Below are 14,356 nucleotides of genomic sequence, written 5' to 3'. Positions count from 1 at the left end.
TAAAAGAGGGCCTAAAACTGAGCCCTGGGGTACACCATGATTGAGTGGAGCCGCTGATGAATACAACTGCCCAAGTTGGACAGAAAAAATCCTACCGCATAAATAAGACCTGAACCAGCTGAGCCAGCTATCCCATCATCCTTCTGTTTACATTTTCTCTCACACGTTTACAGCCCCTCACAACCTCAAGCTATAAATAGTGACCAATATCGGAGCTATCCAGCCAACATTTTTGAGCCAGATATCAGCTCAGACGAGGTAAACAGATGACCTACATGGATCTAGTTGTCTACAAGAGGATGAATCAGAACGGAGCAGAGCAAGGAGACTTTCCTGCTCTGGAGCAATCACAATTTGAACGAAGAAATACTAAAAAAATGCAGATTTTATCTTAAATTCTTTTATATTTGTCCTCCATCATGAGAAAAATTCTACAAGAACATGTAAAAACAACAAAAACATGATTTTCATTGGAGTCTTTAAATAAACAGTGTAATTTGTTCCTTACATATAAACACTCACACACATTCTCTGTGACTCAGATGGACAAACTCAGTTCAGTTCCTGAAAGAAATCAGACTGAGAATGTTAACGTCTTTTTAGGTCAGTGTCTTTTGCTTGTCTGTTGTGTTTAAGGACAGGCAACCCAAGAAAGGCAAAGGGTCACCTAAACAGCTTACTTGTAGAAACTCAAATATGTGAAAGAGAAGTTAGTCTCTGGAGTGCTCATGACCGTTAGACTGGTCAGGATGAGGACAATCGAAAACCATCCAAAGGCGTAAACCGAGAGAGTAATCCAGAGCTGAAAGTATGGCGTTATTTATGTTCCAAAAGTCTACACAGAAATAAAACATCTCCGCGAACGTATCATATGAAAGGGGAGGTCAGAACTCTTTGTAAATCCACAGGTAACCTAAGATCCAAAAACAGAAAAAGGCTCGACAACAGGTCGTATTTTAGGCTTTCATGTGAGAAAAAAAGCTGCAATGAACTGACGGCTCAGACACTCGGCAAATCTTCTTTAAAAAGTATTGTTCAATGTTTGCCATATTATTAGGAACAAAATCAAGTTTGACATTTTTTAATTGTAAAGTTGTTGCAAACATAAAAGTCATTCCTCATTCATTTTTTAATACAGTACTATCACTTTAAGTGATGCTGGTTTTTAAATGCGCTCACGCTTAAAGTTTCTCCTAAAAACTTTCAATCTTAAAAATCATGACTTCATTTAATACTGGAAAAAGGTTATTGGGGGGGTTATGAAGGAGGGGAGCTTTGGGGCAAATGTTGAGTTTAACACGGAAATGAAAAAGTACACAAGGCATTAAAAGGAACATTAAAAACAAAACTTTACAAATAAATAAAAGAAACACACAGATGACAGGTGAAAGAACAAAAATAAAAGCTTTAATTGATGTGTATTTAAGAACAGGTCTTTCCTCTGAATTTAAACAAACAGATTGTATCCCCTGATCTTTGGCCTTCTGGGAGTTTGTTGGGTCTGTGAAGCAGTGAAGGGTGATGGAGCTTCTTCATTCATGGTTTTAACTTCTGGAATTCATGGGACGTGATAAAAGATCCAACATAGATGATATAAAGGGATAATAAACTTTTCATAGCTGTGTAGAGCCATCTCTGTGTTGGTAACTACATAAGCATAGCTCCATGGGATGTATGTTTTTGAATTTACTATTTTTCTACATTTACTTTAGCTTAAAAATGAATAAAAGAATAAACTTTATTTATGTAGCACTTCACATCAGTACACAACATGCTTTTAATATTAAAAAGAGAAACAAAACAAGAATAAAGAGAAAGAAAAAAGAAACATCATAATATACAAAGAGCAATAAATAACACAAAAAAGCAAATAATAATGAGAGTAAATACAATCGTCATTTCAAAAGAAGTGTCTTAAGTTGATATTTAAAACTATTTGTGTCTGGAGGAATATTATTTCACCGCTGAGGATCAGCAACAGAAGAAGCATGTTCACACTAGAGTTTGCATCATAACCTGCAGGCAGGTAATTGTCAGCAGAAATAAATCTCCAGTTTGGGTGTTATTGTAAGTAAGCTAACATGGCTAACGTGGTTAATTTGTAGTGGAATTGGGCTGTGTTTTTGTTTAGTGTTACTAACAAGGTTGGAAGTTAGTCACAGTAACGTTTGTTTTAGTGGCTTTTTCTACATGTTGCAAACAAGGTTGGGACTTACAGGAATTGTGAATACGTTAACATGGCTAATGCTTCTAATGCGGCTAAAACGTAGCACTGTCTGACAGGCTGTGGGGGGTTTTAGTGTTATTGACAAGGTTGGGAGTTAGCATACTCACAGTAGTGTATATTTTAGTAGTCTGTTTTTTACGTTTTGCAAACAAAGTTGAATGTTACAGGTATTGTGAATAAGCTGACACAGCTAATTTGTAGCATGTTGCAAACAAGTACTACATTGCTGAGAACATAGATGATAAAGTCTGACTGCCTGGTGACACTTCTGACTCTAATGTGCCTTATAGTGCACCTTGTAAGTAGCATAGGTTTAAAAATGGACAATTCACTGTCAATGCCGCTAATAATCAGGTGTACACAATAGTGCAGAAAATCTAGTGCAGATCATTGCAATGATCAAGCAGAGAGGTAAGCAGTGCGTCATCTCCATTTACGAGGTGTTTCAACATTCTGCAACTCTGGGAAGGTTTAGTTTTAGCTAACAGTTTTAGCTAAAGAGTGGAGGATGTGCTCCTCCCTCCACGCTTTAGCTACGTTCACACTGCCCTCAACAACGTGCATTCAAGAATGATCATCACATGCATTTTTGAACGGGTGTCACATGTCCGGTGTGTCCATAGCTTTAAATGTAAATTGTAAATGGGGAAGGCTTAAATAGCGCTCTTATACATCGCTTAAAGATAAATAGATAAATATTTTATTAATCCCAAGGGAAATTGTTTTAAGGCCAAAAGTTATTTACGGTAACAGCACCATTCACACTCTGCTGCTGTACACTGGCCCCAACCTCAACCACCAGGAGGAACGTGGGGTTTGTTGTCTTGCACAAGGACACATTGGTGGTCAGGGTGGAAAATTGACCCATAATCTTCAAAATTGTTGCCTTTATGTTCTCTAAAAGAACCGCTGCTCCTCTATCAAGAGGAGCCAGATGAGGTGGTTCAGACACCTGTTCAGATGCCTCCTAGACGCCTCCCTGGAGAGGTGTTCTAGGCATGTCCCACTGGGCGGAGGCCTCGAGGAAGTCCCAGGACACGCTGGAGAGACTATGTCTCTCGGCTGGCCTTTGAACCCCTCGGGGTCCCCCCAGAGGAGCTGGAGGAAGTGGCCGGGGAGATGGAGGTCTGGGCATCTTTGCTTAGACTGCTGCCCCCGCGACCTGGTCCTGGGTGTGTGGAATGAAAATGGATGGATGGATTCAATCATTTACACTAATAAATACAGACATTCCTCAAAGATTTTACTTTAAATCCTATCAAATACTTTTTTTTCCCTCTTAGATTCTTTTGAAAAGGAGGATCTATGCATCTAATTTCTCTTTTCTCTGTGTCCTTTTTCTACACATTCTCAAACCCAACTCTTTATATGTGGACGTATGGTTTGGGCCCCCTCCGCGTCACTTCTGGGTGTCCCCAGGTTGTTTTTTGACATGGTGGCTGTTTCCCTTTAAATCACGGGTCCCCGACCCTTGGGATGCAGTACCAGGCACGGTAACAGACATGGTTAGGGTCCAGTCTGCTTCCCAGTACTGGTCTGTGTCCTGAGGGTTGGGAACCAGTAATCAGCATATGCATTTTTTCTCTGCCTGATATCCAGCAGCCCTTGGCCCACTACCGGCTTACAGCCAGGAGGTTGGGGACTTCTGATTTAATAAGAACAGCCATCCACCCATCCATCTTCTTCTGCTTCATCCGGGACCGGGTCACAGGGCAGCAGTATAAGCAAAGATGCAGACTTCCCTCTCCCCGGCCACTTCCTCCAGCTCCTCTGGGGGGACCCCGAGGCGTTCTCAGTCCAGCTAAGAGACATATAGTCTCTCCAGCGTGTCCTGGGTCTTCCCCAGGGCCTCCGCCCAGTGGGACATGCCCGAACACCTCACCAGGGAGGTGTCCAGGAGGCATCCGGACCAGATGCCTGAGCCACCTCAACTGGCTCCTCTCAATGCGGAGGAGAAGCAGCTCTACTTCAAATATGTTACTTTTTCAGTGTTTACGTTGTTAAAGCAGACCTTTGATCCTTTTCTACCACACTTACAAACTTTCAGTCCTTACATTTTTACTTTGCTCTCTGTCACACGTGTAAATCTAACCAGAACATAACCAGGACATTTAGCTGATTTTCATCAAACCATCCAGCCTCCAGAGTTCTTCCTTGGAGTTATATTTTAAGCCTTCACCAGAAAACCCAGAAGAGCTGAAAAGATGAGTGGTGTTGATTGTGAGGTGCTGTTTGTGCAGCTTATGATACATTTAGCCTCCTTTGAATTTATCTCATACCTTTCTTTAGATTTTCCTAAAATACCAGTAAGTTGTATTGAGGATTCAGCTGGACAAAAGCAGTCAGGAGATTGTGGGATGAGATGACAGACGGTGAATAAGACCTGTTCTTCCCTCAAATCCGTGAATAGCATCACCATTTAAACATCACTCTGTGTGCGTGCTAATGCTTTTTGACATATCACACTGTTTAGGACACTTATTCCCATTCAAAGCTTTTTGTTTTTAGTCTTACTGGGAATTTAAAACCATCCCAGCCATAATCTGCAGCCATCAAGCAATCAGATTTCCTGAGGCGTCTTCGCTGCGTGTGCATTTCCTCCCACGGATTCATCTCTTCATTTTTGTTTAATACTTGTATAATTTGGTAAGCTGTTAGGGAAATTATCACTCAATCAGTCAATTTGATAATTTTTTTTTCTTTTGGAAAATGTGTTAAAATCTAAAAAATCATAGATAAAAAAAATCCCTTCTGATTTTGTAATTGTACATTTATTTTGTTTTTTGTTATGGGTTATGTGTTTGCAAACTACAAAACCTGAACATAAATTAATCACAGGCCTTGCAGTACATTTAAAGAAATACATGAGGGGATTTCTGCTGAAGGAAACCAGCGCGCTTGAACTTTTTGCCCTGTGATGCATCATATCGCTGAAGCTTGCAGTAATGTGTGCTGTTGTATCTGGGCCATGCAATCAACACTGCACTTCTGCGAGAGTTTGCTGTTGACAAACTGCGGGCATCTCAGAACACGTCTGCTGAAGTTTCTGACTTTTCAAGATTCTCCAAAGACATCCATGTTTATCAAAGCTGGAAGTGACCATGAATTAGTTATGGGTTAAATAATAAATGCCATAATGCTGCTGGATGTTTTAGGTGAAACAGCGCTTTATGTATTGCATTAGAATGACACAGTGAGAGTTGCAGTTAATGTTCAGGCACCGCTACCTTCATGTCACAAGGACTTGGAAGGATGTCTCGGGTGGTTCTCTGGATGTGCGCCACAGTGTAAGGGTATAAAAAAAAAATAGGAGTGTAGACACAATCCCAAAAAATAAAAATTCCAAACAAATATTTTTATAACCTCAAAAAGATGACATCAGGAATCAGATTATCTGTATCCTTTCTTTAGATATAGACTGTCTCACAGGAAAGACAAGATATGAATAAATAACACGAAGAAGGATTAGTGTTGCATTGGCTGGAAGTTTTGTTTCACATTTTAAAGTTGTGAGTGCATCAACATGCATAAACTTAGTTTAATTCCTTAATTCAGTTGTTATCAATAATGAAACAGAAGATGCTAAATTTAATAGAAACTGACTTTGAAATTGAATGTTATTCTAGTGTCTTGTGTTCCCTGAAGGGATGATAGTTTTGTGTTTACACAACTGTTTCTTTCCTTATGTACTTGTATTGGTTAAAAAAAAAAGTACTTGTTTTGGGGGTTTTTAATTTTTTTTCTTGAAAATTTCAGTTCCCTAAATTGTGTAATTTTCCTGGATTAAGTTTCTGTATTTATTTGTTAATCACTTCCACTTCTATGTTTTTTCTCAAATTTGGTTGAAAGTTTGTTAGAAAATTTAAATTCCAGTGACTGCAAACTTGGTTGGATAAAACCCTCCACTGTTAAATAGAAAAACTGAAACATTAAAGACCCACTTTGATGAAAATTGCGTTTTAAACATTTTCTTGAGGCATTTTTCTAGTGATGGAGGACTTATATAAAGAAAATTAAGCTTAAAATTAAATTTTTCTCGATTTTGTCGACTAATTGCTCTGAATCAGGAGCACATGAAAAATTGCAGTTGGAAAAATATTGTATTTGTAATGCAGAAAAAAAAACAAAAAAACTCAGTGATCTGAGCTCTCAGTCACAGGAAAGGGAAAGGGGGCGGGGTTGGTCTACAACAACAGTCCCGCCCACCACTCAGAGGCAAATTTCTGATAAACTCTTGTTGTCCTACAGAAACTACAACTTGGAAGACAACATATTATTTTCAATTAGGCTAAAAACAGCATATTTATAATTAAAAGACAACAGAGATTTTTTTATAGAACAGAACAGAAGATGATCAAAGATGATAGGTGTTAAAGTATTAACACCAAAGTACCAAACCTATATTTAAAAAGCAAGAAATTGGACAGAGGATAAGACATTGAAACAGCAGAAACAATCCACTCCAGGAAAAACAGTGACACAATTACAGCAAAAAGTAGATCATATAATTAAACCAGAAAAGTGCACACTAACCAGAGTTTATAACAAGCCAAATATTATACACATAAAAATAATAAAAAAAGAAAAGGAAACTAAAATCCTGCACCTGTTTTTTATTGAATGTACCCAAATCGTCCATCAGTGAACTGCATCAGTTTAGTGTTACTCCTGCAGCTGAAGAAGTCAGTATGTGACCTGGATTATACATAAAAACCACATTTTCTATAGGAAGCTCCAAAGATGTATGCCTCTTGAAGAGTGCAGGCTTCCCTCAGACATGCAAATATCTCTAGGAATGAACTCTGGCAATTTGATACCTGAAGGTAAAGAACCAGGACGAGGTCGGCCATGCAATCACCACAGCTCTTCTAGAAGTGTTTTTGTTCCTGATCTGCTGAGACCTCAGAATCTTAGCTGGGGTTTGACTTTTAAGGGACCAGATTTTGATGTAGAAGCAAAGTCAATGAGAAAGTGAATCATAGTGACCAACTAGAACCTAGACTTTAACAAATTCTCCTGATCAGCATCACCGCCGGATAGAAAAACAAAAACACGGGAAAGTTTAGATTTTGCAATGCAAATCTGATAAAACAGCCTTGCTTTGTATGGAGTGAAATCAATGGAGTCAACCCTCTAACCTGCCTGGACAACAAAATCTACTTTTATTGAAAACAACAAACTTCCTTAAATAAATAATAAAAAATGCTGTTATATATTTAAGAAATTGTACAATAACTACATCAGGATTTGTTAATTTATTTTGTGTCATTTGTAGTTTTGATTAAAGTTCCACTCTATCTATTTTTTCTTTTGTTAAATTGTTCCAGATGTTCTGTTAATTATGATTATGCAGCTCTTAGCTAAAATCAAAACGTCTGTGGTTTTTTTAAGAAGTATTTTCTGCACAGTAGCAGGAGCTCATCAGAAATTTGCCTCTGTGAGCAAGGAAGTAACTCTACGTTGATATCCAAGCTTTCATTTGTTTACACTCTCTCCCACTAGCTTACTACTCTTCAAAAACCCAAGCTAACATTTGTGTGGCAAAAAAACCAAAACAAAACGGCAGTAATATTGTTCATTTTTGAGCCAGATGGCCACTCAGAAGAGGAAAATTAAGACGATTTGTCTGCAAACGGATGCAGGTGGCAGTTGCTGTGTCACAACCATTGACTGTATATAGAGAACTGGAAAGAGCAAATGTGACATCACCCCAAAAAATAGTCTAACCTCTGGCTCCAGTGAAATGAAGTCAACTCAGTCACCATTTTTCTGCGATATTGAGGTCACCGTGTTGGAGCCAGACGACAGCGATTGGTCCGAGTCGGTTTGAGTCAACGCTTCCGTGACAGCTACTGCCACCAATCATGAGTAAGATTGTTTAAAGCCTGTGAATAAATAAACACTCGGAAAAGCAGTTTCACATTATTTTAAATATGCTCTCCATCATGGGAAAAATGGCACAAAGACGTGTTAAAAACATTTTAAAAACCCAGAATTTTAATTGGAGTTGATCTTTAAATAAACAGTAAATGTAAAAAAAAAAAATAGCAATAAGGGTCCATTCATGTTCAGTTTCATTCGTACACAAAATGTAACAATATTCTACTGGAAATATGTCAAATGTATTCAAACTTTCACATGCAAATTGTACTCAGAAAATTCCTAAAATTAGCTTTGGCAGTTCAACTCGCTTCAGAATATTCCAGAAGTGTTTTATCATTAAAACAGTCCATGTTCTCCACATGTAAGTTTCATACCAAGATAATGAAGCAGCCGGAAAATAAACAAAATGTAAAGATAACACATGAATGAACAGAACTGGCCTGATTTTTAGTTAAATTAACCTCAATTTAAAATGTAACTACTAAATAACAACTAATTCATTATTAATAACTTATTTTACTCAAATTTAAATGGAATAATTTGATTGAAAGGATGCCTATTAAGGCAAATCTTTGCAAAAATGTAATAATTGACATATTTAAATAAATCTCTTGAGGGCTTTTGCTCTTCAAGTTTTATACAATAATTCTTGAATTACTACAATGATATCTCAGTGCTTTTGTGGGTTTTTATGTTCTCTAACAGCAGAGAAGCCGGCTATAACGCTGTTCATGCCTCTCAGAGGACGAGCAGATGCTGCGCGGACCTCTGTGACCCCGCAGTCATGATCCGTCTGACGGTGGAGCAGCTTGCTGAACTCCATCCACACTGTCAGCTTCATCTGTGCGGGCCGTGAGAGCTGAGCGCTCAGACCACATCACTGAGGATGGGCCATGAGGGGTTCATTAACTTGACTGAAGCCCATTGAGCTGCGAAATGTCTAGAGCTTTAAAGCCCTTCAGTTAAAACGCCAGCTCCTACTGTCCTGGAAAGACAAATGTTATTGTCTTTTCATCACACAAAATTCAAAGCGGTAATCTATCAAAGTAGTTTTGACTAGTATTTAAAACAAAACCAAGTTTTTGTCTTTTTGTGTGAAATAATCACCTTTAACTCACTTACACGTATACAGGATTAAACCGGATTAATCTCTGAAGAAAAAAGAAAACTGGATAACTAAGAAACAAAGATCACAAAATAAAGACTGCTAAGTTACAGCCTCAAACTAAAATAACTAAACTCAGCAGTACAAAACTGCTGAGGACATAAAGAGGAAAAAGAGAACCAAGCAAACCAGCACAACCCAAACTCAAAGACCTGCTGCTCCTCAGCCTCCGGTCCTGCTTGGCCCGGCCTCCTCTATCTTAAATAAAATTTACTTTTAAAATGATGCTATTTATTCAATTAAACTACAGGAATCATATTTCTGTGTAGTTTATTTATGTTTTGTTGCTATGCATTTGAGTTTTTCAATAAAGGAACCTGCTGGAAGTCATTTATAGCTGGATAAATGTAACAATTTAACTGCTGCTCCTTTAATTTTCCTATAAAACAGAATAAATAAACATAAGATAACAGAAGGTCGTTGTTTATATTTGAAAACAGACTAAGTCATGACTGTTAGTGCTTCATGCTGCAGTTGTGAGCGTGCACCTCTTTATTCCAGCTGTGTTTCCCTTCAGCTGCATGTGCCTGATGACTGTCTGGATGCAGATGTGATCCAGCCACTAAGTGGCAGTGTTGCTGCACTAATGATCCGTCAGCGTAGCGGCACCACAGGGAGCAGATTCATGTCCTACATGGGTGATTACAACATGTTTAACACATATTAGAACTCATCAGCCATCGTCTGGCGGCACCAACCGTGGGATTTCTAAAAAGGATCCTCACTGTTTGATGCACACTCCTGTGGACGTCAGCGCGCCTCGGCTCTCCTCTGCTCCTCCTGTCAGCCTGATTCCGTCCCGTCTTTCTTCCATCACCTCAGACTGGAAAACAGACAAGGCCTCCTGGCATGTGTCATTACCAATCCCAGCTGTTTGTTTGTGACGTGTCGTGTCATTCTGGACACAGCGACTGTTCCCACTTGGCCCGCCGAGCTGCAGGAAGCGATGATCCGATAAGCATCAGAATTTGGGATGTTTCTGAGTCATTTGAGGAACACGCCTGGCCTGAACTCTGAGTGATCCTGAAGAGCAGCCAGACTGTGACGGTCTGGGACAGTCGAAACCGCTCTGGACTTTATGAGTTTCTAGGCAAGTCGCACGTTTACTGTTAAGTCTTGACTTTTTTATGTTTGTTTTACCTCAGAAACCTCCTTTTTCTTGTGATTTCCAGACTTCCTGGAAGCAAGCGACCCGCGGAACAATGAAGACATCAGGCCTCTGCTGTGACAAACAGCTTATGAGTTTCCCTTCCCCAGGAATCCTTCTGGGAAATCTGGAAAAGCCTGCGATGCAAACTGCCAGTCTGTTCTTTCAGCATCAGCACAATTTCATCTTAATTTGAAGAGAAAAGTGCAGTTAAAGGCTGAAATGAGCCATAATTTACAAGGCTTGTGTTTTCTTTTGTCACAGGCTCTCCCGGGGTGAAGCAGCCGTTCAGGAATTCTTCCAAACAATGCTCCACCTCTGTTTAGCAGAGTTCACAGATTCGTCATGCAATGCCCGCAGGAATACAGTGCATTTTCTGCTCTGCCGCAAAATCACTTTCTGCTCCACTGGCGTCCTCTTGCCCATTTGTTGGACCATGCAGCGCCTCATGTGATTTATCGAGTCTGATTTCAAGACACATTAATTCACCCCCTTCATTAGCAGTGAGGGTTCCTGAAGCGGGCCTCTCCAACATTTTCCTGCAGAACATCTCTGCACAACTCCAGATGTAACATCTGCCACTTCATGCTCTGTTAGTTGACAAATTTTGTGCAAAATTGCGGAACGTTAAACCTGCGTGCGAGGATGCTGCGTCGGGTAAGCCTCCATCGCATCCTCGCCCACTGTGACACTTCTAAAAGACGAGAAGACAGGCAGGGAAACGTTTCCTCTTCAAATGTCGTCTTTGGGAACAAAATGGGGCGACGTGAGAAAGAAACCGGGAAAATGAGGAGGAATTACAACAAGGTAGCCACGCAAGGCAGCGGGACCTGGAAATGATGAAACAGAAGCCCACTTTAGAACAGAGAGCCCCAAAAGTCTCACAAGTCCTCCAGTTTATCAAAGCCAATCCGGGAGGCAAAGCCGCCCCCTCCCCAGTCATTTCATGCCCTCACGCATCTTTTCATCTCTGCAGGGAGGTGAAGTTTGAAACCAGATAAATAGCTTAGCCCATTTACTGGCAAGCAGAACACCTTGATTTCCCTCCGAATATTTGTTCATAGCTGGGTAGCGTTTCATCCAGAATTTTTACATTTGCTTGTTTGCAATAAAAAAAGGTGGGGGGCAATGGTTACTAAATATAGCTCTATTGACCCACTTATTCTATAGGAGTATTTGGCATTGTTGGGAGGGATTTATCACATCACTTAAAACCTTTAAAGAAACATCCAGTCATCATCTTTTCAGCATAATCCCGAGGTTATGACATCAAGCGCAGGATTTTTATTTTTTATTTAAATGCTCAGCAGGACTGGAATCTGGTTTCTCTCTGATTCCCGTGAAGCCGGTGAATCACGGCTGTTTCTCAGAGCTCAGGTTCCTTTGAAAGTCTTTTCCGGAGAAGCAGCTTCTCTCAGGCTGCGATTGTGGACGGGAGCAACGGGAAAAAGTTTGCACTCGACTTGTTTGTCACACCAGTGGCTTCACAGCTGCTGTTAACCAGCCTTCTGTGAGGACTCAAATAGAAATCTGCTCATTTATCCACATATTCCTGTAATAAAATCCCTCCAAAATTCATCCAATTTTCTGCCAACATAAATAGAAATCTATGCGTCTATTTTTACAGTAAATATGTAAACATGCATTTGTGGAGAGCACCCTACTGAGAACTTTTCTGCAGGTTCTGTTGCTGTCGACAGCTTTAAAATACCATGAGGATTATTATGGTTTGGAGAGAAAGTTTCAAACCATATGAACCAACCAGCTTTGTCTTTTTCTCAGCAATGAAAACACAATTTAAACTTCGAGAGTTCCAAACCATCGTCCTTCAGGATCCAGGGAGGCAGATGGAAACAATAATTTATAGTTTTCTAAGTAAATGACAGCACACCTCTATGAGCAATGTTCTGATCACTCACTCTCACCCAAACCAGACATTCTAAAGTAACAATTTTTATGCTATTTAAGGCAAAATAAAAAAAAAAAATCTGTGATTTTTTTTAGGACATGTTTCTGCAGAGAGAAATTAACTTATGAGTTACAGAATAAGCCAGCCCTGAAATCTCGTCATACATCTTTTTACGCTTTTCTCTGAAATTTACAGCTCCTCAGAATCGCCAACCTAAAGTTACAGACACAACAAAAATGGCGAGCAATATCGGAGCCATCCAGCCGTACAGTTTTGACCCAGATGCCAGTTCAGACGAGGAAAACAATGGATCTATTTGAATGCAAGGGGATGCACAGAGCAGAGCTTGTGGCCGCTCTGCAGCATCTACGTCACACCTACAGGCTTTTTCCAACAGCATTTCTTTTGTCTGCTCCGGATTCACAAAGATTTGAAAAGATACATACTCATAAATGAGACTTTGAGCTTAATTTCCTTTATTTAGATGCTCTATTATCAGAAAAGAACGCCAAAAACATGATTTTAATAAAAATAAATATGATTAAATGACATAAATGAAAGGACTTCACTATGAAAGGTAAAATAGCAAAAAAAGGTATTAAAATAAAGATTTTCAGATTCTCAGAAAGTCGTGCAGTATTTCCTGGGAATGATTTCTAATGATGTTCTTCATCTTTACTCCTCCGTAGGACTGACCCTCTTCACACAGCAGAGTGAAACAAACAGGCTAACAGCAGTGAGATTTACACAGAGAAAAAGAAAGAAGCACTAATTCCATCCCCACCGCTCTCTTTCTGCGCTTTCACACCGACAATGGAAGCTCCGTCATGTCTTTGACATTCCAACGTTTGATGACTGTTCGACTTTTGAGTGCAGCTTTTGAGGCATGAAGGCCTCAGGTCACAAACACTCTGCCCAAGGCTGCAGCGGCGCACGTCTTGTTCAAGCTCTGCTCTTCAAGTGTCTATCTCTCAGTCAGTCGTCTCCTTCAGAGGGAGATCAATACGTGCTGCCATGAAGACCTTCAGGAAATGGAAGGAATGGGTTTGTTACAATAAACAAAGAGATAAAACAGAAATCCACCAATCACAACACAAGGAGACGACTATTTGCCCAGTTCTGAGATATCATATATGGTTAAACTCAGACTGTGACTGTGTCAATTTCCTGATTTTGGTAATGCAGACATTTTTGCTTGTAATACTTAAGTAAATGATCTCTATACAAGAAGTAACTAAATCCCCCTAGTAAAAACAGCAGAATTGAACCTTTTCTCTGACCTCCAATAAATGAGCTATTTTTTAAATTTAATTCAGAATCTTGATTTACAAACCCATACTGTGGACTCAAACGAATGCCAACTACTCATCAACACCTCAAATTCATCTTGAAATGTCCATATAAGAGGAAATGCAGAACCTCTGAGTTTAAAGACCCAGAACACGAACACTGAGCACCAAATGTAGGTGAGCTGATGAATGGAAGATACAGTACATTTTGTTAGAGTTCCCCTCCGATGAAAATAATGTTTTTGAGTTTTTGACATGTGTGTGGTATTTTTCTTATGAAAGAGAAAGAAATGTAGTAAGAAATTATTTTGTTTGTGCATTTCTGAGTATTTCTCCTGTCATTCAAACTGTCACAAAGAGGCTCTGCTTGAATTAATGAGCCGTTGTGATGTCACATCGGCTGGGGTCAAGAGTGCATGAGCAAGCTCCCTGATCTGCCTGATGGATAAATGTTAGTTTTTTTTGCAAGGTTTGTGAAGCGAGGGTGATAGCCACACCCTCTCAAAGTAGATCTTGGAAACTGAGGCTTCAGATTGACTTAAAAAAAAATTTTTTTTTAAGGTTTTTGGGTTGAGGGACTTTGGTTAAAAACTTCCTAATCATAATTAGTTGTTAGTGAGGTGTGAGTATGGCCTGTTGCTGACTGGACTCAAATGCTCCAAAGGTTCACTGGTGATACATTGGACCACGTTGTTGGATGTCCACACAAGCTACGCCATGATTGACTAATTTCCTA

The 14,356-nt window shown here is 39.6% G+C and overlaps 2 long non-coding RNA genes across 3 annotated transcripts; one reads left to right on the top strand and one right to left on the bottom strand.

Annotated features, from left to right (window-relative positions):
• Positions 1 to 9,543: 9,543 nt before the first annotated feature.
• LOC112150161 lies at positions 9,544 to 10,141 on the bottom strand. 2 transcript variants are annotated; one of them, XR_002919905.2, is made up of 3 exons: positions 10,001 to 10,141; positions 9,764 to 9,905; positions 9,544 to 9,654 (listed from the first exon to the last, which is right to left on the bottom strand). It is a non-coding gene; the product is annotated as an uncharacterized LOC112150161 (long non-coding RNA). The 2 variants fall into 2 exon arrangements; XR_002919904.2 differs by lacking the exon at positions 9,544 to 9,654 and having other exon boundaries at positions 9,725 to 9,905.
• Positions 10,142 to 10,440: 299 nt separating this feature from the next.
• LOC112150163 lies at positions 10,441 to 12,409 on the top strand. Its single transcript, XR_002919907.2, has 2 exons — positions 10,441 to 10,577; positions 10,687 to 12,409. It is a non-coding gene; the product is annotated as an uncharacterized LOC112150163 (long non-coding RNA).
• Positions 12,410 to 14,356: the final 1,947 nt, after the last annotated feature.

This window comes from Oryzias melastigma, linkage group LG4 (genome assembly GCF_002922805.2).
Source record: "Oryzias melastigma strain HK-1 linkage group LG4, ASM292280v2, whole genome shotgun sequence".
In the NCBI taxonomy this organism is placed as follows: Eukaryota; Metazoa; Chordata; class Actinopteri; order Beloniformes; family Adrianichthyidae; genus Oryzias; species Oryzias melastigma.
The sequence above is the reverse complement of the archived record's forward strand: the minus strand, read 5'-3'. Positions and strand labels throughout refer to the sequence as shown.